At 38.9% G+C, this 24880-nt stretch overlaps 1 pseudogene; it reads left to right on the top strand.

Annotated features, from left to right (window-relative positions):
- The first annotated feature begins 317 nt into the window (after positions 1 to 317).
- LOC102826025 lies at positions 318 to 22961 on the top strand (annotated as a pseudogene).
- Positions 22962 to 24880: the final 1919 nt, after the last annotated feature.

The raw sequence follows: 24880 nt of genomic DNA, 5'->3' as shown, positions 1-24880 counted from the left end.
CCATTTGCTAGCTAACAGTGTCGCAATAACATTCAATGTGATTGCTTTTCCTTATATAGGATCTGATGCTTCCATCCCCAGATAAAAGTTGAATACCCTTTGTTCTCACCTAGATATGTCAGAATGCCATTAAAGGAGAAACACATAGCTTCAAGCCATCTACCATTGTCTGATGGGAGGAGAATGAGTCAGCATGATAGCCCCTACCTTACCTTCTTTTACTCTTCCACTTCCCTGAGGGTAGAGCAGGGGTCATAAACTCAGTTGCAATAAAAGGAGCAGGCAAGTAGCCTAAAAGCAAAGCCAGCTGGGTAGACATGGAGCTGGATAGAGAACCTGGGTAATTTTTTCCCATATATGTCAAGTGCCCTCTAGTTGGTACCAACTCATGGGGACCCTATGTTGGGTTTTCAAGAGTGGCTGGTGAGTCTGAATCCGTGTATCTCCAAGCGTGCCAGGAAACCCAGAAGCATCCGGCTATAGCACCTGCAGGCTTCCTTCAGAGCCATATTTGCTTCACACAAATATTTGCACACAGTGATAAACCACTCCTTTTAAAGCATACTACAAATTACTTTGTACTTCTGTTTCTCCATCTCTGTAACTGATAACAGTTTTGTTGTGGTTGTTTATAACATGTAGATATGCACAAATGGACCTCGTGAAAAAGGAGATTCCCCAAAACCATTGTGTGCCATCAAGTCAGATCTGGCTCATAGCGACCCTATATAAGGTTTCTGAGAGCAGCTGGTAGGTTTGAGCTGCCTACCTTGCAGTTAGTAGTCTAGTGCATATCCTGCAGCACCCCACCAGGGTTCCCAAAAGACATTTGTTGTTTTTGTTTTGAAGTGTCATGGAGTCACTTCTGACCTATAGTAACCCTAGGGTTTCCAAGGAGTGGCTGTTGAGCTTGAACCACCAACCTTCCTGTTCAAACTGATCTTACAGTCCAGTGCATTAACACACAGCGCCACACAAAAACCATTAGAAGGTATAAAAGTTAATGTCAACTAATGCCTAAGGAGGATAACAGGAGGAAGATAGGAAGAAAGAAGGCTGCCTGTATCCTACCGTCTAGTTGAGAAGGCAACTTGGTGTGCACTGAAAACACAACCACAAGAATGCCGAAGATGCCCTTATGTCCCTTTCCAAGTCACATTTTAGAGGGAAAAATAACAGGGATAAAAGTAAAGCATAAATTTTTTTTTTTTTTGCAGAGAGATGGGTGATCATTTTAATCAATAAAGAACTTTCTTAAGCAATAATAAATTTTTATAGTGAAACCTTATTGTTGGTTTTATAACACTGTTCACTATGAATATACATAAATAATCATATACCTTCAATTGACCTCAGTAATCCCGAGGTCAATTTTCATAAATATTGTAGTTTAGAGAATGTATTTCATGTGTTTACTGGTTCTCTTAGCTTCCTGATCAATAACAAAGACAAAGCATTAGCAAATATTGTTTTCAGGTAAGCAATAAAGACCTGTATGGTGGTAGTGTGGCTCTGTAGGATAAGCCCTAGACCCCAAAGTCGGTTTGCAATGCAAGGTAGGTGGTTCGAACTCCCCAGTCACTCCTTGGAAACCTTCTACAGGGTTGCTCTCAGTCAGAACCGACTCCACGGCACTTAAAACATACAATAACATGATAGTGTGCTGTGGAGTCGGTTCTGACTGATAGCAACCCTATTTGGGGTTTCCAAGGCTGTAAATCTTTATTTGAGCAGAAAGTCTCATCTTTCCCCCAAGAATCAACTGGTAAATTCAAACTGCTGACCTTGTGGTTAGCAGTCTAGTTTGTAATCCATTATGCCACCAGGACGCCTTAAAAGCTTGTATAGCAAGAGTTATGAGAAATCGCATGAGGAATTTCCATAAATAGAAGGTTAATTTCCAAGTTAAACCTACATAAACACTAAACTTTAAACAATTTCCCAGAGATTTTTGGGAACTCAAAATTTACAGACTTTTTCTCAGACCTTGTACCGCCTCTTACATGAAAGCAATGTCTGTCCACCCTGTATTTACATCACTTAGAGTTAGTACAACATACAATGGAGGTCTGGTGTGGCATTGGAGGGTAAGCACGGGACTGCTAACTGCAAGGTCTGTGTTTCAAACCCCTCAGCTGCTCCTCAGAAACCTGATACAGGGCCGGAACTGAGTCAATGACACTTAACAACAATTTTCTCACAGAATTTTCTCAGAGTTTAGCTATTTTCTTTCTCCATAGGGTATGTTATCCAATGTAATCGAAGTGTCACAAAATAAATATAATATTGAGATTATGAAGTATGGCTTCATCATGGTAGTTTGCTTGCTGTTTTTTATTTTATATACGTATACCAGCTGTTCTGCGGGAGAAAGGTGAGGCGTTCTGCTCCCGTAAAGATTTACAGCCTCGGAAACCCTGTACAGGGTCGCTATGAGTCGGAATCGACTCCATGGCACATAACAACAACAACAACAACGTACATTAAATACCTTGATTTTTTTTTTTCCTATAGTGAAATTACCATTGCTGTTATTAACTTTTGTTCATTGATGATAATACAAAGTGCACATCTAGATTTTACACATTCTTTCAAAAAATACTGAGTGGCTCCTATGTGCGCAGCCATTTCAGGCATTTGGGGTGTATTGATAAACATATCAACACTCCTGTTTTTAGAAAGGAGAACCAGACAGTAAACATCCACCTTTCCCAACATGTACACACAGTGAACAAATATATAAATAATATTTCATGTTGTTGCTGTTAAATGCTGTCGGATCAGTTCTCACACACAACCATCCTGTATAGGGTTTCCAAGGAGTGGTCAGTGGGTTTAAAATGCTAACCTTGCGGTTAGCAGTCCACTGCTTATCCTAGCACCAAACGAGGGCAGGGTGCGCGGGAAGGACAGGACCGAAATAAAGGAAAGTTAAGGGGATTTGGGTTGAATAGATGCAGTTTTCAGTAGACTAAATATAGGCCTCTTTGCAGCTAAGATTTGAAGGAGAGATGTGCAGAAGGCTCCAGGTGAGGCAAGGGCATAAGGTGAGAGTCTATGTTGTAAATTTGAGAGAGAACAAGGAGGCCAGTGTGGCAGAGCAAGGCAGGGCAAACTACGAGAGATTTGAGATTCACTTGAGACAAACCTTGAAAGAACGAAGAGGTCAAATAACTTAAGACATCACTTAAGGAGAACACTGCCACAAGTGTGAAAGAGTTTTGAACAAAAGAATATCATTTATTGACTTATTATTATAAAAGGACCATTCACTTTTGTGCTTGGAGTAAATCAAGGAGACCAGATAATAATGCAATCATCTCTGTAGAGATGAGAACAGAATACCAGTCAGAATTCCACTAATATTTTGGAAGTAGAACAAACTAAATGGCCTTCATGCAGGGTTTGCGTTGAGTCAAGAATTACTCTACTTTTGTCTTGAACAACTAGAAGAATGTTGGTAGGGACCTTGAGTCAGTGCTCCAGTTCATAGCGACCCTCTGCACAACAGTACAAAACACTGCCGGTCCTGCACTAGCCTTACAATTGAGCCCATAGTTGATGCCACTGTGTCCATCCATCTCATTCAGGGATCTTCCTCTTTTTCATTGACTTTCCACTTTACTAAGCATGATAGCCTTCTGCAAGGTATGGTCCCTCCTCACAACATGTACAAAGAACAAGAGGCAAAATCTTGTCCTCTTCGTTTCTAAGGGACATTCTTGCAGTACTTCATCCAGATAGATTTGTTTGTTCATCTGGCAGTCCATGGTACATTGAATATTCTTTGCCCGCATTTTAATTCAGGAAGCCCTGTAAGTTACACATTGGGCTGCAAAAAGCAAGGTAAAGCAGTTCAAATCCACCAGTCTTTCCATGGGAAAAAGATGAGGCTTTCTGCTCCTGTAAAGATGTACAGCACTGGAAATCCCATTCAAGGTTTCTATGACTTGGAACACTGCAACAGCAGCAGTGCACCATAATTCAAATGCATAGAGTCTTCTTTGGTCTTCCTTACTCATTCTCCAATTTTCACATGCATATGAGACGATTGATAAAACTATGGTTTGAGTCAGGTGAACCTTAGTCCTTAAAATGACATTTCTTCTATCAGTGTTAATTCTGGATCAAAGTAAACTGAAATCCTTGACAATGTCAATCTATTCTCAGTTTATCATGATGTTGTTTACGGGTCTAGTGAGGATTTTCGCTTTCTTTACATTGAGGTAAAACCCATACTGAACACTTTAATATTTGAGCTTCATCTAAGTCCCCCTTGCTTCCAGAAAACAAGGTTATGTATCAGAATGTTGCAGGTTTGTAATGAGTCTTCATCCAATCCTCATGACACTTCTTCCTCACATAATCCATCTTCTCAGGTTATTTGCAAATATGCAGATTAGATAAGCATGGTGAAAGGATATAACCCTGATGAACAGCTTTCTGATTTTAAACTATTCAGTCTCCCCTTGTCCTGTTCTAATGACTGCCCCCTTAGTCTATACAGGCTCCTCACGAGAGCAGTTAAGTGTTCTAGAATGCCCTTTGTCAAAATGTTATCCATAGTTTATTATGATTCACACATTTGAATGTCTTAGCAATAATATCCCTCATTCTACATCCTCTTCTGAATCCAGCTTGAATTTCTGGCAGCTCCTTGTCAATGTACTGTTGGAACTGCTTTTGAATTGTCTTCAGCAAAATTTTACTTGCGTATGATATTAAAGATACTATTCAATGATTTGCACATTCTGTCAGTTCTGCTTTCTTTGGAATGGACAGCCGTCTTCTAAATTTCTTGGCACAGATGAATGAGCGCCTTCAGCATAGCATCAATTTGTTGAATCATTTTTAATTTTCTTGTTTTTCCCAGAGTCTTGCTTTTCGCCAAAGCTTTCAGCACAGTTTGACGTCTTCCTTCAATACAATACCATCTATTCTTGACCATATGCTACCTCTTGAAATGGTTGAGCATCAACTAATTCATTTTGGTACAGTTACTCTGTGTATTCTTTCCATCTTCTTTTGATGCTTCCTGCACTATTCAATATTTTGCCCACAGAATCCTTCAATATTGCAACTTGAAGTTTGAATTTTTTTCTTAAATTCTTTCAGCTTGAGAAATGCTGAGTGTCTTCTTCTCTTTTGGTTTTCTAACTCCTGTCTTTGCCCATTTCATTATGACACTTTACTTTATCTCCTCCAGCTATACTTGGAAAATTTCTGTTCAGTTCTTGCGTTTCTTCATTTCTTCTTCCTTTAGCTTCTCTACACTAAAGAGTGTTTCAGAGTCTCTTCTGACATTCACTTTGATTTTTCCTTTCTTTCCTGACTCTTTAATGACCTTTTACTTCTTCATATCTGATGTTCTTAATATCATCCCACAACTCTTGGTTTTCAGTTATTAGTATGCATCAAATCTGTTCTTGAGATGATATCTCAATTCAAATGGGCTATATTCAAGATCTTGTTTCAATTTTCTTTAATTTCAGCCTGAACTTGCATATGAGTAATTGATGGTCTCTTTTATAGTCAGCTATTAACATTGTTTTGGTTGATGATAATGAACTTTTCCATCGTGTCTTCCCAAAAATGTAATCAGTTTGATTACTGTGTTTTTCATCTGGTGAGGGTCACATGTATAGTTCACATTTGTGTTGTTTTAAAACATATTTGCAATGAATAAGCTGTTGTTTTTTGAACAATTCTATCATGCAATCTCCAGCATTGTTTCTGTCACCAGGGCAATATTTTCCAACTACTGACTGATCCTCTTTATTTCCAATTTTTGCATTCTAATCACCAATCATTATCAATACATCTTGATTGCATACTTGATCAATTTCAGATTGAAGGAGTTAGTACAATTCTTCAGTTTCAGCATCACTGGCTTTTTAGTTGGTGGCTGGTAGTAAACTTGAATGTTAGTAACTGGTCTTGTATGCATATGAATATTATCCTATCACAGACAGTATATACTTCAAGATAGATCTTGAAATGCTCTTTTTGACAACAAATGTGATGCCATTCTGCTCCAATTTTTTGTTCCTGGCATAGTAAACTATATGGTTTTCTGATTCAAAATGGCCAATGCCTGTCCTTTTCAGATCAGTAATGCCTAGGATACATTGATTTTATGCATTTCATTTCATTTCATTTTTGGCAATGCCCAATTTTCTTAGATTCATATTTTGTGCATTCCACCTTTTGATTAGTAATGGATGTTTGTAGCTGTTTCTTTCCATTTTGATGTGTGCTCCATCAGAAAATGAAGGTTCTAAAAGTTTTGCCCCATTCAAGTCATTAAGGCTTACTCTACTTTGGAGAAGGCAACTCTTGCACTGTTATATTTTGGAACCTGCGGGACTCATATTCCCTAACAGTATCTGACAGTGTTCTGCTGTTATTCCTCAGGTTTCCAGTGGCTAACCATTCAGAAGCAGTCCCCTCTCATTCTGCCTATTCGTTATTAGTCTGAAACCTCCACTAAAATCTCTCCACCATGGGCGACCCTTCTGGTATTTAAAATACTAAGGGCATAAAACTTCCAACATCACAGCAACATTCAAGCCACCACAGAATGACAAACTGACAGACAAATGGTAGGCTAGAAGAATAGACTTGCCAAGAACTGACAGATATGAAAGATTATGAATGGCATAAATTTGGAATATTGTTACTGTTGTTAAATTCCATTGGGTCTATTTTGGTTCATAGCAAAGAGTAGCTGGTGAGTTTGAACCACTGCCATTTTGGTTAGCAGTTTAATGCTTATACCACAACGTCACACCAGGACAAGAAGATTTTGTATTGACTACATGTAGGGTCCTTATAGAAAGGTCAAGTAAAGTTTTATGTCTACTAAATGAGAGTTAAGTGGTCATTAACATATAGATATTAGTGAAAAACAAGTCAGGAAAGTGAGGAATCACTAGTAAACAAAACCAAGAAGGAGGAACCTGTGAGATAGAAAGAATGCAACAAAGTATGGTATGCTAGAAGCAAAATAAAATTCTGTTGCAAGAAGGAAGATGCAGTCAACATCAAAAGTTGCTGATAGCTCACGTAGAATGAAGATAGAGGATTGCCCGTTGGCATTAACAACATGAAAGCCATTGGTAGAGCCCGTTACATAATTTGTGGGACCCAAAGGAAAATAAATATGTAAGTCATTCAAAATTATTAAGAATTTCAAGATGGCAACAAGAGTGCCTACACCAAGATAGGGGACACCTATGCACTAGGTCCTGTACACTTGCACGACTGTATGCACATAAAACTAACCCTGGTCAATAGTGACTTTGCAAGTGGAATTTTAGTGGAGAGGTGACAGGGAAAGCCTAAAGGAATAGATTTTAAAAATAATGGAAAAAGAGGCTTGGCGTGCTTTCCTGTAAATGGAGTCAGAACAAATGGGGTGATGGTTGTTGTTGTTGTTAGGTGCCATCGAGTCGGTACCAACTTATAGCGACCCTATGTACACTGCCTGGTTCTGGGCCAACTTCACAATTGTTGCCATGCTTGAGCCCACTGATGATGATAGTTGGTATGAGATATTACATCAATAGGACTGTTTTTAAGAATGGAAGGAATAAGAACATGCTCCTTTTCTTAGGAAAATAAGGCCATAGAAAGGGACTCATTAGTCCAGGAATCAATTTGAAGACAGCAGGTGTCCTTTCTACATGCCGGCAAACATTAAGCTAAAGTAAATCAGTTCACAGGCAATGGCCAATGTCTACCATAACTGAACACACAATTAGAGTGGGTTGTGCTGCTGACCAATGATCATAATTGAGATTAACTATGGTATGCACAAATGCAGGGAAATTTTTTTTTTTTTTTTTAATTTTCTGGCTTAGTGCCAGCTGGCCATGATTTCCCTGACAGTCTAATATTGAAAGGCTGCCACTAAGCTTTCCTTGACATGTGAAAGTTGTCCACAGCAGAAGCATAAGGGAACCATTCTCACTTGATGCCTTTGTGGCCTGGGTTCATCTCATTTGCTTTCCAACACTGTTACCTTACCAGCACCTCGGTATGGAAAATAAAATGACTTGGCATTTGCTTTAGAAGATATTGGCTTCTGGATGGTAGCCAGTTTTCTTTGGCAGTTTAAATACTATTTAATTAAACTAAAGTTCGATATGAACACAACTTCCAAAAGCATGTTCTTTTATTTAAATCAGTAACCTTAGCATCCTCACAAAACACGGGTAGATAGATCATCATGTCAATTCATTATGCATAAAGCTGACGGCAGCATTGTCACTGGGCCTACTGTTAGTGTCCATTTCCCATAGTGTGCTCACACTCAAGTATGACATAAAGTCGGACACTTTCTCCTTTAAACATTCTTGTCCCCAACCACTTTAACCTCAAAACGAAACTCTGGAATGTATAACAATTAACAACTGTTCAAGACCAACAGCAATATGAAGTTTCTGTCAATGTTAAACTTACAGGATACCATTTTACATAAAGTCTTATCATTTTTAATTTATGGAAGGTATAAACTCCCTGAGAAAAAAGAGAACTGTCTATTGGCACACATCATTGTCTATCATCAATTAAGATCATATTTTCAGATGTATTAAGGAAATACTTGTATAAGTCAGCATTTTATAAACATTCTAAACATTACTATTTAAATATCTTTGGCTGAGGGGGAACAACAACAGCAACAAAAAACTAATCCTAATCTTGTAAACAGTTTTATTTTAATATGCTGACTTCTAATTATCGTTGTTGTTATGTGCCGTGGAGTCGGTTCTGACTCATAGCGACCCTGCACAGGGTTTCCGAGGCTGTACATCTTTACGGGAGCAGAACGCCTCATCTTTCTCCCACGGAACAGCTGGTAGTTTCAAACTGCTGACCTTGTGGTTCGCAGCCCGATTCGTAACCACTACGCTACCAGAGCTCCTTCTAATTAGGGGACAGTTTTCATGGAACTCTAGGAAAACTTTTATGAACAGGTCTCATAATATCAAAAAGTTTGGGTGCTAATAATAAACTTTAGGATCCAATTTGCCATCACAGAGATGCTGTATTTTCCTTTTTGAAATTGTTTTCCACCTAAAGACAGTTTGTGTATGTTTTGTTGTTGTTGTGTGCCATCCAGTTGATCTGGGCTTATAGTAATCCTACAGGACAGAGATGGTTCCCCATAGAGTTTTGTAGGCTGAAATCTTCGTAGAGACGGATTGCCAGTGCTTAATATTTGTGTCACCAGAGCTCCTTTTAGTTTGTGTATGGATTATGTTTTTTGCTTTTTTTTTTTTTTTTTTACTTTAAAAACTAAAAATGTATTAGAAGTCCAAATTCAGAATTGTGGGCTCTAGAGTAAGCTTTTCTCTTTGTTGGCTTTGAGGAAAGGTCCTTGTCTGTTTTCAACATCTGTAGGCCCATCAGTCCTTGCAGATCTCCATATTTCGTGATATCAATCTTTCCCTGGATTTAGGAGTCTCACAGTGTATGGACCCCAGTTCCAAAGAATGCACTTCCAGCTCTTCTTTCTTAGTGGTAACAGGTCCCTCGTGTTATTTACAAAAATAAAGGTTTATAAATAAAAATAAGTACATGGTAATACTTTATAATTTAGCAAGTTAAAATGTTAAAGAAAGTAATGAAGAGAGAAAAACAGTGTCATTCTCACAGGGAGAGTGAGCACTTAGAATTTTAACTAACCCATTAATGAAAGAACCAGCAATATAACAAAGCTGGTTTTAAAATGGTCTGAAAGACTGATAATAGCAGAACGCTGAAATAAGGTTGCTAAATTATGTACCATATGGTCCCTGCCTGATGGGACAATATAATCATAACCTTTTGACTTAGCTTCATTGCTGTTGTTGTTAAGTGCCATTGAGTGGGTTCTGACTTATAGAACACCGTATAGGCTTTCTGATGAGCAGCTTGAGAGTTTGAACTGCCGACCTTGTGGTTAGCACTACAGTGCCACAGCAGGACGTAATTTGCATCTTTCTAGACAAAATTCATTTGTGTTTCATTCCTTTGTGTTTTCTAGAGGTTAGCTTTACACAGATGTAGAATAGTTACAATAAGTACTGATAACCTTTTAAGGAGGCCTTTGTGGCAAAGCTTAGTATAGGACTGAAAAGTCAAACTGTCATCTCTTTTTGTATGCGCCATATTTCAAGGTTTGGATATTTTTTTTTCCTAGAAAGTTATGGAATAATCTGAAAAATATATTGAAATGTTTATATTTTTCTCAAGCATATAAATACTTTTTGAAAGTGCCAGTTACTTCTCTCATGTGAGTTGTTGTTACTATTAGTTGCCACTGAGTTGATCCCAACTCAAGGTGACCCCACAAGTGCAGAGTAGAACTGCTTCAGTGGGTTTTTATTGTTGTTGTTATGTGCCGTTGAGTCGGTTCTGACCCATAGCAACCCTATACAGGGTTTCTGAGGCTGTAAATCTTTACAGGAGCAGAAAGCCTCATCTTTCTCCCATTGAGCAGCTGGTAGCTTCGAACTGCTGACCTTAAGGTTCACAGCCCGATTCATAACCACTACACTACCAGAGCTCCTTCAGTGGGTATTTAGGGGTGTGCATTTTCAGAAGTAGATAACCAGTTCTGTCTTTCAAGGTGCCCCTGGGTGTGCTCAGATGACTAAACTTCAGCTAGTATTTCTGCTCATAACTATTTACACCATCCATGGTCTTCCTGTGAGATGTAAGGGTTATGGATTACAGTTATATAGAATAACATAAGTGTACATTTTTGTGAGAAAAAAGTATATCTACATATATAACTGATTTTTATTTTATAATTTATAGATGAAATAAAATTCATCTCTGTTTAAATACTAGATTACATAAAGTTTTCTGTTCTTGCTCAGTAATAAGGAAGTCCATAATAAACAACAAAACATATATAAATGTAAAAATTAAGATATCCAAAATATATTTGTGGGAAAACAAAAATATGTATTTTTGTGTTTCAAAATGAGTGACGTTTCACGGAAATGTAACAGAAGATTCTAAAGTTCATACAAAAGGTTTTCTGCTCTTACTCAACATGCCTTTTTCCAAAGTCTCAAGAAGTGTACAAAAATTCTCCTTGAGTAGAGGATATTTTCTACTGTTTTCTTTAAGAAATCATAACAAAATAACTCTTAACCTCACTATTTTCTATCCTTATCCTTCCTATTCTAGGTTTGGTTTCTGGTTTTTTTTCAGTTAAGGGACTAAAGATGAATGCTTCATGCCATCCAGCCCATTCTGTCTCATTAACAGCTGTATAGGACAGAGCAGGAACCCCCCACAGAGGTTATAAGCTCTCATCTTTATAGGAGTAGAAGACCATATCTCTCTCCCAGGGGTACCTGGTTGGTTCAAACCACAGAGCTTTCAGTTAGCACCTAGAGCTACTTAACCACTTAGCCTGAGCTCCTTAAGGGGCTGACAATACAGCTGCTAATTACAGATGTTTTTTTTTTTCTTCAACTACTTGTTTTTTCCAATTCAGAAAACATTTTTACATCTACCAGAAGAGGGCATGGAAGGGAAGAGGTGGTGAAAAATGTATTAGAATGGCTTTGTTACTATTTTAGATCAGAAAGTACGGAAGTTCAACACTTCAGTGTTCTTGATATAGTGGGCATACAATAATTTTTTTTTTTCAGATAAAGGGAATTCCATGTTAATTGTTTTGAAAATGTGTTTTAGAAGATGTTTCAACAAAAAGTATAAATTGGAGAATTAATTATCTTGGGATCAATACTTTTTTGATTGGCTTTTTTTATTTAGTAACTACTGAAACTATTTTAACAAATTAGTCACTAAATAAATATTTGTTGATTAAATACCAAAAGGTCAAGGATTAGATGTATTTAACCAAGAACTGAGATTGCAGGTGGACAATCTATAAACCTAAAATACACACCTGAGATACTGCCAACCCAAACTTTGTTTTCTGCTTATCCATTTGCGGGCCTTACATGTGGGTTAGCTACTTCTGAATCAACAGAGGTTTTCTAATGTGCTTCTACCAGCTAAGACACTGGAGATGCTATTTTAAAACAAAGGTCCCCCTGAGCTTCTCTTGGGGTCTGAAGGTGGCAACCATTATTTGCTGATTAAAGTTGATTTCTGAGCAGTTTTTTCTTTCTTTTTTTTTTTTTTTAGCTTATTTCCAAGTTGTTTCAACCAAAATTGATTCAGATATATTGAAGACATTTATTGATCACCAGTATTATGGGACATATGTATATCTTCTTTGGGTGTGGCACTGTGGCATAAGCGCTAGACAGCTAACTACAAGTTTGGGAGTTCAAATCCACCAGCTGCTCCTTGGAAACCCTATACATGGTATCTATTAGTCAGAATTGTTGGGAGAGCACAACAACAACTGCTTATTTCTTTCATGGTATACTATGTCAGTAGATTTGTTGTTTTTAGTTGCCCTTGGGTCCACTCCAACTCATGGTAACCCAATGTCCAACAGAATGAAATGTTCCGTTTTGAATTCTCTTCCTAATTGGTATGCTCAAATCACATTGTTGCAGCCACTGTGTGGTTTGAATAAGGCTCATCTTCCAGCACTATAGTGGTGGTGGTTATGTGCCGTGGAGTCGGTTCCGACAAATAGCGACTCTATATAGGGTTACTGAGGCTGTAAATCTTTATGGGAGCAGAAAGCCTCATCTTTCTCCTGTGGAGTCACTATGACCTTGAGATAAGCAGCCCAGCTCTTAACCATTATGCTACAGAGCTCCTCCCAACACTACAGGAGACAATGTTCTGCTGGGATCCACAGGGCTTTCACTGGCTGATTTTCACAAGTAGGTTGATTGCCAGGCATTTTTTCTAGTCTGTCTTAATCTGTAAACTCTGTTGAAAGCTGTCCAGCATGGGAGACACTGCTGTTATTTAAAATGTGATCACAATATGACAAACCGGCAGATGGACAGTGAATGCTAGTAGGTTTCACCATTATAATAAAAACACGAGACCCACCCTGTCTCACTTCTCTTCATCTCCATTTCTAGTATGTTAACAACTCGTTGATTTTACTTGCTAAGCAGTTTTTTAATCTTCACATACTCCCTGAATCAGCGTACCTCTCCCCTAATTGGGACATCTTTCTTCTGAAACATAGCCATAGTCTCCCTCTTTCTGGGATATAGTTTCTGCCCAGCTGTCAGATGAACCCCCCCCCAAAATGCAAATCTGATCTTGTTATTTACCTGCTTTAAGTCCTTCAATGTTTCCTGCTTAGTTGACAATAAAACTTTTAATGGCTGACCCCCTTGGAGCCTTTTTTCTCTCTGGTGTAACTAAGCCAGTATACCAATTACCAACAAGTCAACTTCAACTCCTGCCAAGTCTATGTGTCTGAGAGCAGAACTACGTTCCAAAGGGTTTTCTATGGCTAATTTGTGTTTAAAGGAGATCACTAGGCCATTTGTCTGTCACTTTGTTGTACTGTGGTACCTTGCATGTTGCTGTGATGCTGGAAGCTATGCCAGCAGTATTTTAAATGCCAGCAGGTCACCCATGGTGGGCAGGTTTCACAGCTGAGCTTCCAGGTTAAGGCATACTAGGAAAAAGGAGAGGTGGACTGCTTCTGAATGTTTAGCCGCTGAAAACCTTATAAAGAACAGTGAAACATTGTCAGCACCAGAACACTGACTATTGAAACATTATGAATAGCACTAGACTATTATCAGATATAGTGCCGGACGATGAGCTCCTCAGGTTGGAAGGTACTCAAAAATGGATGAGATGACTTCTCAAAGTGGAGTTGACCATGATAATGCTAATGGAGTAAAGCTTCTGTGACCTTTATTTACTGATGGGGCCCAACTCAAACCAAGGAGAAACAGCTGTAAACATCCATTAATAAATAGAACATGGAATTTACGAAATATGAATCTGGAAAATTGGAAGTTGTCAAACATAAAATGGAATGAATACATAAAAATATATATCCTAAACTGAAATCACATTACGCAAGCCACCACTGTGCAACCAACTGATAGATGAGTGGTGGTTTCAAATCAGGAAAGGTGAGTGCCAGGGTTGTATTCTTCCACCTTATTCTCTTGTACTTATTTAATATGTATGCTGGGCAAATAATCTGAGAATTTGGATTATATGAAGGAGAACATGGCATCAGGATTGTAGGTAGAATCATTAACAACCTGCGAAGGGCAGATGATGCAACCTTGCTTGGTGAAAATGAAGAGGACTTAAAATACTTACTGATGAAGCTCAAAGACCACAGCCTTTAGTATGGTTTGCACCACATGTAAAGAAAACAAAAATCCTCACCATTGGACCAATAAATAACATGATAGATGGAGAAAGATTGAAGTTGAAGATTTCATTTTGCTTTGATCCACTATCAACACTCATGAAGCAGCAGTCAAGGTATCAAACAACATATTGTATTAGATAAATCTGCTGTACAAGACCTATTCAAAGTGTTCAAAGATGTCAGTTTGAGGACTAAAGTTCACCTGACCCAAGCCATGGTATTGTCAGTAGCCTCATCTGCATGCAAAAGTTGGACAGTGAATAAGGAAGATCGCAGAAGAATTGATGCATTTGAGTTATAGTGTTGGAGAAGAATATTGAAAGCACCATGCGCTGCCAAAAGAACAAACAGATCTGTGTTGGAAGAAGTACAGACAGAGTGCTCTTTGGAGGCCAGGATGGACAGACTTCATCCCATGCTTTGGACATATTGTCAGGCAGGACCAGTCATTGGAGAACGATATCATGTTTGATAAGGTAGAGGGTGAGAGAAAAAGAGGAAGACCCCCAGCAAGATGGATTGGCAAAGTGACAGTATCAATGGAATCAAGTGGCAATAATAGTGAGGTTGGCCCAGGACCAGGCAGTGTTTCGTTCTGTTGTGCTATGAATCAGTACTGACTTGATGGCAACTAATTACAAACAACAATAACATATCCATGTGAAAGTTGGACAATAAATAAAGTAGACCATAGAAGAATTGATGCATTTGAGATTTGCCGTTAAAAATGAATATTAAAAGCTTCATGGGCTGCCAGAAGAATAAACAAATCGGTGTTGGAAGTAGTACAGCCAGAATGCTCCTTAGAAGCCAGGATGAAGAGACTTGATCTCTCATACTTCAGACATTGTCAGGAAGCATCAGTCCCCAGATCTTGTGGTTAGTAAAGAGGAGTTTCAGCACAAAAAGAAGTAGAAGAAGAGGTCCCCAATAACGTGGCTTATGGACTGGTACACCGGCAGCAGCAATGGACTCAAGTGTAACAATTGTAAGGATGGTGCAGGACCGGGTGGTGTTTCGTTTTATTGTGCTTTAGATTAAGGAGCTCTGGTAGCGTAGTGGTTACGAATCGGGCTGCGAACCTTAAGGTCAGCGGTTCGAAACTACCAGCCGCTCCGTGGGAGAAAGATGAGGCTTTCTACTCCCGTAAAGATTTACACCCTCGGAAACCCTGTTACAGGGTCGCTATGGGTCGGAACCGACTCAACGGCACTTAACAACAACAACAGATTATGAGTTGGAACTGACTAGACATCACTCTTAACAACAGGCCCTCTAAGGTGCTTCTGGGTGGACTCAGACCAATCTTTGGGTTGACACTCAAGTGTGTTAATGATTTGCATCACCCAGGGACTCTGTTTTTGTTGTTAGGTGCTGTTGAATTGGTTCTGAGTCTTCATGATGCTATGTACAACAGAACAAAACAGTACTCAGTTTTCCACTCTACTCACAATCCTTGCTGTAGTTGAGTCCATTTTTAAAAAATGTTTTATTGTGAATTATGTGATAGTTTACATGGAAGAACATTAGTTTTACATTCATCCTATCGTATATCATTTCATTGCCATGGTTACAATCCCCTCCATGCATCATCAACCAACCAAAGGGTCTGTACCCTACAAGCCTGCCCCATGGTCGTCAGCACACATCCCTTCTAACTCTCTGTGTCTAAAGTCCCCTAGCTGCTCCATCTCTCCACGTCATTGTCTCTGCCTCCATCTCAGGCACCACTGCTTCTCTGGGTAGGGTCCTGCTTTCCGCTCTTCTCCTTTGATGGTCCCAGGGATATCTGAGTTGAGCCCATTTTTGCAGCCACTCTATCATTCAGTCTCACTGAAGGTCTTCCTCTTTTGTACTTACCCTCCACCAAGCATGAAGCCCTTCTCCAGGGACGGATCTCACCTGATACCATATGCAAGTACATGCAGCAAGGTTTCACCATTCTTACTTCTAAGGCGTATTCTGGATGTACGTCTGCCAAGAGAGATTTGTTTGTTCTTCTGGCACTCCTTGGTATATTCAATATCTTTTGCCAACACCATAATTCAAATGCATCAGTTCTTTTCCTGTCTTTCTTATTCATTGTTCTGCTTTTGCATGCATATGAGATGGTTGAAAAAAGCATAGCTTGGTCAGGCACAACTTAGTCCTTAAAGTGATATCTTTGTTTTTACCACTTGAAAGACATCTTACGCTGCATATTTGCCCACTGTAATACATCGTTTGATCTAGTGACTGCTATTTCCATATGTATTGATTGTGGGTTCAAGTAAAATGAAATTCTTGACAGCTTAAAACCTTTCTACACATATCATAATTTGGCTTATTGATACAGTTGGGAGGATTTTTGTTTTCTCTGTGTTTATGTGTAATCCGTATTGAAGTTCTTTGCTCTTCATCAGTAACTACCTCAAGTCTTCATCACTTGTAGCAAACATGCTTGTGTCATCTACATTCTGCAAGTTGTTGATGAGCCTTTCTGCAGTCCTGATGCTGTGTTCTTCTTCATATAGTACAGTTTCTTGGATTATTTGCTCACATTCAGATTGAATAAATATGGTGAAAGGACAGAACCTTGACACATACCTTTTCTGGTTTCAAACGACGGAGTATCCCCTTGTTCTGTTTGAATGACTGCCTCTTGCTCTATGTGCAGGTTCCATATGAGCATAATTAATTATTCTGGGATTCCGATTCTTTGCAATGTCATCCATAGTTTGCTGTGATCTACAAAGATGAATATCTCTGCATAGTTAATAAAATTCATGTAGATAACTCTCTAGTATTCTTTGTTTTCAACCATGATCCAGCTAACATCAGAAATGATATACCTGATTCCATGTCCTCTTCTGAATCTGATTTGGATTTCTGGAATTTTCCTTTTGATGTACTGCTACAATTGTTTTTTGATTATTTTCAGCAAAATTTTATTTGAGAGAGATGTTTATGATATTGCTATTGTTGTTAAGTGTCATCTAGTTGATTCTGACTCATTGCAACCTTATATAGGGCTTTCAAGGAGTGACCGGTAGATTCAAACTGCCAACTTGTAGTTAACAATCCAGTGTTAATCCAACAATACCACACCAGGACTCCGATATTTATGATACTTTTTAATAATTTCTGCATTCTATTGAGTCATCTTTCTTTGGAATGGACATGAAAGAGGTCCATACCTCTTTCAGTTGGTTGGCCATGTAACTATTTTCCAAATTTCTTGGCATAGACAAGTGAGTACTTCCAATATTGCATCCATTTATTGAAACTTCTCAATTGGTATTTCATGAACTCCTGTAATATTCTTTTTCGTTAATGCCTTCAGCTTTAATACCATTGGCTTTTGATCATATGGTACCTCCTGAAATGGTTGAATGTCAACCAACCAATGAGTTCATAGTAAAACTAGGAGCACTGATGGTAGTCTAAGATAAACGTTGGATTGCTAACCACAAGATCCACAGTTGATACCAGCCAGCTACTCCAAGGGAGCAAGATGAGTGGCTCTCATAAAGATTGACAGCCTTGGAAACTCTGTGCAGGGTCCATGTGAGTCCCAGTTGAATTGATGGCAGTGGGTTTCAAAGTAAAACTAAACTGGTTTAGTATAACAAATATACCAAGGACTTCACAAGTTTGTATCTTTACTTGTGAAGTACTCGGTGTATTTGTAAAATTAAATATACAAACAAATAGACTTGATTTGTTTCCTCTGATGGAGGGCTTTCCCCACTTTTCTTTGTCTGTCTTTCTCTTTTCTAAAGGGTGAAGATTCAGCTCAGAATTAAGCCCCAGCATGACTTCCCTGAACACAGAGTTCTGACCATTCTCCTATCTTTATCTTTTCACTCACATTATGTTAATTTGGTCTGCCTCCTGACATGATACTTGAGATGTAACTAGTATAACACAGCAACTGAATCATATATTTTATTTACATTTAAAATGAAATAACCACATGTGACTAGTGGCAACTGAGATCAACAACATAGATCTAGACTGTTTCTGAAAAAATGTGCATGTTATCTTGATCGACTGTAGGGAAAATAGGAAACCAACAGCTTAGTCGTCTTTCTTGACCTTTATTTCATAGATTAAAAAGTTCCATATTTAACCATAAAACATTTAATGTTTAGGCATATAACTATTACAAGCATCAAAAAATAGAATTATTTGGAAAAGACATTAGTTTTACTAATTTCTGGAATAATTTACTTTGGCAGGTATACTGAAGTCACTTTATATTATAGTAATCAGGCCGTGCCGCTGTAGGCAGCTGAAACATGCTTTTCTCCATGGGCCTTTTAACCACTGTGAAAAATTGATTACACTTCATTTGATCTCAGGTATACATTATCAGAGTATTCATATATTTCTGGACATTATTGGTGGTTTTTTAAAACAAGGAGAAAGCAAAAGCTGTGAATAATTTTCAAACTTCAACCTTAATTTCAATATTTTTAAATTTAACTGACAAGGTAATTATCCCAGAAATTGTCCTAACTAAATGATTTGTGAAACTATGATTGTCCCATTAAAATGACAGAGTACTCAATCAGGAGAGAAAAATGGTTCTCTGAGGTTTGGCCCTATTAAACAGGTTCTTTATATTATTATCCACTTCTCATTTTGAATCTATGCAGCTGTGTGTTCATATGTTTCTGAGGGAAATATAACAGGAACTAAAGTCACTCCAGAGCAGAGTGGAAGGCGTGCCGCATGGCTCTGGGGCAGGTGACTTGGTTGGAATCCCATTTTTTGCCACTTGCCCACAGTGTGATGTGAGTACCCAAAGTATATTCATATTGTACCTGAGTTTCCTCATCTCTAAATATGAATGATGACATGATTTCACATGCTGATATTTCATGGTCATCTTGCATCATCTGAGGACTCTGGTTCACATCACTCTTGCTCACGGCCCTAACAGATACAGCAATCCCTACATGGAGTATTGTTAAAATCTCTGCCAAAGGGAAAAGAATTCAGGAATGTCTTTCTCCAAAGAGTGCTATCATCCTGAAGTGACCCATGCCACCCATATGTTGATAAAGCCTTAGACATATGTAGCCTAAAGCCAATAAGTACAGCCTTACCATGCACCCACAATGGAAGTAGATGAAAAATATTCAATGACAGCACACTGTTGCAACAATTATGTCTTTCTCATATATTTAAGAGTTGTTTGACACAAATCACTTAAACAAAATCAGAAGTATAAAAACAGAACCAAACCATTGTCACTGTGAAGATTCTGACACAACAGGTCACTCATAGTGACCACAGAGGGGAGAAAAGAACTGCCCATAGGGTGTCCAAGGCAGTAAATCTTTAATGAAGCACACTGCTACATCTTTCTTCCATGGGTTTCAGTTAGCTGCCAAGTGCTTAATCATGATACTGCCAGCACTCTATACCAGAAGCATACTGAGTTATTATTATTATATAAGTGAAGAGAAAAGCATTAAGTACAAAATTACATGAATCCAATGTCATATTACACTTTGCAATTTTAGGATTCCAACTTTTTTTAGACTGATCTGAGTAGGGAAAAGTTAATAGTGATTATGTTCCTGAGGGCTGATATTTTCTTTCCTTGCATATGACACATTTTAACAAAACGTTTTTGAACACAATTCGTTTATGTAAAATAATGACAATTTAATTAATCATTTGTATATTTAACAAGTGGTAGTGTGGTGACTCCATAGGATAAGCACTGGACTGTGAACTGCTAGCTCCATGGTTCTAACCCACCAGCCTCTCTGAGGGAAAAAGATGAGGCTTTCTGTTCCAGAGAAGATCCAAAGCTTTGGAAACCGTACACAAGTTCCATATGAACTCAAACCAATTCAATAGCACTTAACAACAACATTTCACAAATATTTATTGAGGATCTCTTATTTAAGACCTGAGTTAAATGTTGGGGGAACATTAGTGAACAAAACGCAACTGATCCCCGTCTTCACAGAAGATTGTTATATTACATGCATACAATCATTTAAGATTATGATAAAATGGTATGGAGAATGTCTATGTGGGTGATGAGATTAATAACAAAAAATTGAAAATACTATAACAATATAAAGTACAGTGTATCACTATTCACTTATATATACACCTTGTGGCTTGAACCTGTACTAGTTACGAAAGGTTTTGAAACCCTTAATGTAATGGCATTTTAACATTTGTAACACCACTAGTGTGATGCTGTAGGATCAGCATCGGACTGAGAACCACAAGGTTGGCAGTTCAAACCCATCAGCTGCTTCTCGGAAATCCTATTGTTGAGTGTCGTCAAGTCGGTTCCAACTCATAGAGACCCTGTATAAGGTTTTTGAGGAGCGGTTGGTGAGCTTGAACTGCCAACCTTGCAATTCAAATTGACTTTTTCCTCCAGCTCATTAACCCACAGTGCCACACCAGGACTCCTGGAAACCCTATACAGGGTCACTTTGAGTCTGAACTGACTCAATGGCACTGATCAGCAACAACACACCAAAAGAAGGCATTCTGGTGACGCTGTACTATCAGGTGAAGCTCTGGACTGCTCACCACAATGTCAACAGTTCAAACCCACCAGTGACTCCGTGGGAGAAAAAAATTAAGCTTTTTGCTCTAATAAAGACCTACAGCCTCAGAATTGCTACACAGGGTTGCTATGACTTGGAACTGACTCAATGGTACACCTCCACTATCCTCACCATCAAACATTCCGCTGTTATACGGCACCTAACAACGGCAACATAAAAAAAGAAATACTTATATTTGCTATGTTGTTCTGTAAGCAATGGAATAAATATGCGTTTCCTAACTTATTTTTTTAAGAATGTAAATTGACAGAAAAATTATTTTTATTGGATCTGTAAATAACCACTACTATCTATTAATGTGATGAATGAGTTAGACGCTACACAATTTATCCAACCTTGAAACTGAATGAATCCTTATATGCTGTTCCAAACTGATTTTTACACACAACTTTCCTAAGTTCTGGCTACAATATGATATCATGAAAATGAATCTAATGTAGAAGCTGTGAACTAGGAATTAGGAGTCCAGACAGTGTCTGAAAATTGTCAAATATCACTGTGCTCTTCTAGAAGTTAAAAAACATCCCACAACCCCTGTGAGTTTCCTGCAGCATCCTGACTGCACTTCGGCACAGAATTTACGAATTGCTATGGATTTTCTTATGTGTGATGGCTATAACATGGCTAGATTGTTGTTGTGAAGGGCCGCCTATTTGGTTCCAACCCATAGCGACCCTGTACAGGATTTCTGAGGAGAGACTGGTGAGCTTGAACCACCAACCTTACAGTTCAAAGCAACTATGCAGTCTAGCGTACTAACCTACATACAGCGCCACACCAGGACTCCAATATGGTTAGATAGAAGAACGTATTTTTAGGAATGTGCTCCAAATGTATTCCAAAATGTTGCAACATCCTTTGAAATGATTTTCTAAAAGAAAAAAAAAAAATTCTATTAGAAGAGAAATAGATACTTTGTGGTTTCATTAGTGATAGGAGGCTCTTCCAGTTTTTATGAATACTGAAATATCTCAAAACACACTTTTAGGGGAAAAATTAAGATTTTGAAGAGCTTTCCATCAGAGAAAACAGCGTTACTCATCTCCTTACCACAAGGAGAACCTTAGCTGGCTCAGGACTGGACTCAGGTGAGGCCAGTGAGGCATTCACCTAGCTGAAAATTTCAGGGGCCACAAAAATCTCAGTAATTAGATTACTAACACTTTAATATAATATTTAAAAAATAAACAGCAATGCAAAGATTCCACAATAAATAAAATATTAAAGTCTAAATGTGTTGTAGTTATGTGCCATCAAGTTGGTTTCGACTCATAGTGACCCTGTATAGTGTTTTCTCAGGATCCTCTTGTGGCCCTATAGCTTAAGTACTAGACTGCAAGGCTGGATTGAATTGTTCAGACTCACCAGCCGCTCCTCAGAAGTTGGAACTGACTCAATGGCACTTAGAAACATCAACCTAGGATTTCCTAGGTTTGAACTACCAACTCTGAGGTTTGCTCCAGTTCTTATCCGACAGCGCCATATAGAACTCAGTGAAACACCTTCTTTTTGGCCCCTAAAGATCATTGCAACAGCTGAGCGGCGACCAGCCCACCATTCGTAAGGAGAACTTCAACAACATCCCCAACCTGGAGCTCAATCCGATCTGATCTAAAATCGTCCGTGCCTTCTTTGACAACAAGAACCTGCGTAAGGCGGCCAGTGGCCTGGTCGAGGAGATCAACTTCGAGCACTTCCTGACCATCATGTTTTACTTCCGGTCCTTCGACCTCGCCATGGATGAGGAACAAGGGGAGCAGAGCTGGAAAGAAGCTAGATTTCTGTTCCACATGTACGACTCGAACAGCGACGGCAGGATCACTCTGGAAGAATATCGAAATGTAAAGTGGTCGAGGAACTGCTCTCATGAAACCCCCACATCGAGAAGGAGTCGGCGCGCTCCATCGCAGACGGGGCCATGATGGAAGCTGCTAGCAGCGTTTGCGTGGGACAGATGGAGCCTGACCAGGTGTACCAGGGATCACTTTTGAAGACTTTTTAAGATCTGGCAGGGCATCGACATAGAGACCAAGATGCATGTCTGCTTCCTGAATATGGAGACCATCGCCCTTTGCCACTGACCCACCCCTGACGCCCATCACACACTTTGTAACGGGGACTGCCCCCACGTGGCCTTGAGCAGCATGGCCCAAGGCCATCGGGTGTCCAGCTTCTGCAGCTCCTGAACATCACCCATCTTGGCCGCTAGGTAGGTGAAACTCTGCTGTTTTTACCTCTAATAAAATGTGGGTTTGTTAATGAAAAAAAAATCTAGCAAAATTGTTGTTGTTGATAAATGCCATCAAGCGACCCTGGATAGGGTTCCCAAGGAGCAGCTGGTGTGCTTGAACCACTGACCTTGCAGTCTGACACATTAGCCCACAGAGCCACACCAGGACTCCCTAGCTCAGGTTGAAGGTTCTGTAGATTACCTAGCTGATTTTCCCATTTGCCACAGGCTAAATGTGGGCCCACATGGCACTAATCTGAAGATAAGGAATAAGAAAGTTTATCTACAGAACCTTCAGCCTGAGCTCTACACATTAGTGACTTTTAGCTTCTGGCCATAAACAGTGAAATCTTTCAGATATTGATGTTATTGTTGAGTGCCTGGAGACTTTGATAAACAACTTCAGTAAAATGCTTCACATAAATCAACCCCCTACATTATAGAAGTCTCACTTACCAACTAAGTATAAGGCAAAATCCTTTCTAAGGCAAATATCCTGAAGTAGCTTGTATAGGAAATAAGGAAACAGAGACTAGAGAGTGGAAACCTTGTATAATCTGGAGGAAAGTCTTTAATGACAAAAACCAAACCAAATACAGTGGTATCCAGTCACTTCCAACTCTTAGCAACTCTATAAGGAAAGAACGGAATTACTCCATAGGGCTTCCAAATCCATCTTTATCTCAGCAGATGACATCTTTTCCCCAAAGAGTCACTGTTGTGGTTGTTAAGTGCTGTCAAGTCAGTTCCAACTCATAGTGATCCCGTATAGGGTTTCAAGGAGCAGCTGGAGAGTTTGAACTGCTGATGTTGTGGTTCACAGCCCAGTGTTGGTCCTACAGCACCACATCAGGAATCACTGGGAAGGTTCAAATAATGACCTTTCAGTTAACTGCCAAACACTTAACCACTGTTATACTAGGTCTCCTACCTTTAACTTGAGAGCCAGAGTCCAATGACTTAATATTATTTAATCATATATAGATGCGCCATCACTGACTTAATCAATTGTTAAGTATTGAATAAGAAATTGTTCCAACTTTTCACTTCTATAAATAGTCATGCAATGAATATCTGTATACATAAAATTTTGTTGGCCTGTGGGATAATGCATCAGACTGCAAAGTCTTTTGAACTGCAAGGTTGGTGGTTTAAGCCCACCAGCTGCTCCTTGGAAACCCTATCCAGGGTCGCTATGGGTTGGAATTGACTTGATGGCACTTAACAACAACAACATAGTTGAAAATTTCGGGGGCCACCAATATTCTCAGTAATCAAGATTGTTTTGTGAAGTGCCGTCAAATTGGTTACGACTCATAGTGACTATATAGCGTTTTTAAGGAGCCAGCTGGTAAGTTTGAACTGTTGAGCTTGTGGTTCAAATCGACCTTGCTGTCCAGTGCATTCTACTGCAGTGCCAATTAATAATACTTTAATATTTTAAAAGTAAGCATTATATCAGCAAAATCTTGAACAACTTTCTGGTTTCAGTTGCCACATGAAAACGATGCCTGTCAAATCAAATAGTTAGCTGAATGCAGTCATCATGTTACACATTTGTATTAAATATAATAGACTTTGCTTTATCTTTAATTATTTGCTAAATTGACACCCCCCCCCCACACACACACACCGCTTTTCTTTTGTTTACACAGTAGGGGAAAATAATGGTAATTGTGTTAAGACCAGGAAACTTTCAAAACCTCTCCTTACATGAAGTTCTGTGATTGCACAGCACCCACACTTCCTCAGGTGTTAAAAAAAAAGGCT

This window comes from Chrysochloris asiatica, unplaced genomic scaffold, assembly GCF_000296735.1.
Source record: "Chrysochloris asiatica unplaced genomic scaffold, ChrAsi1.0 scaffold00001, whole genome shotgun sequence".
Classification (NCBI taxonomy): Eukaryota; Metazoa; Chordata; class Mammalia; order Afrosoricida; family Chrysochloridae; genus Chrysochloris; species Chrysochloris asiatica.
The sequence above is the reverse complement of the archived record's forward strand: the minus strand, read 5'-3'. Positions and strand labels throughout refer to the sequence as shown.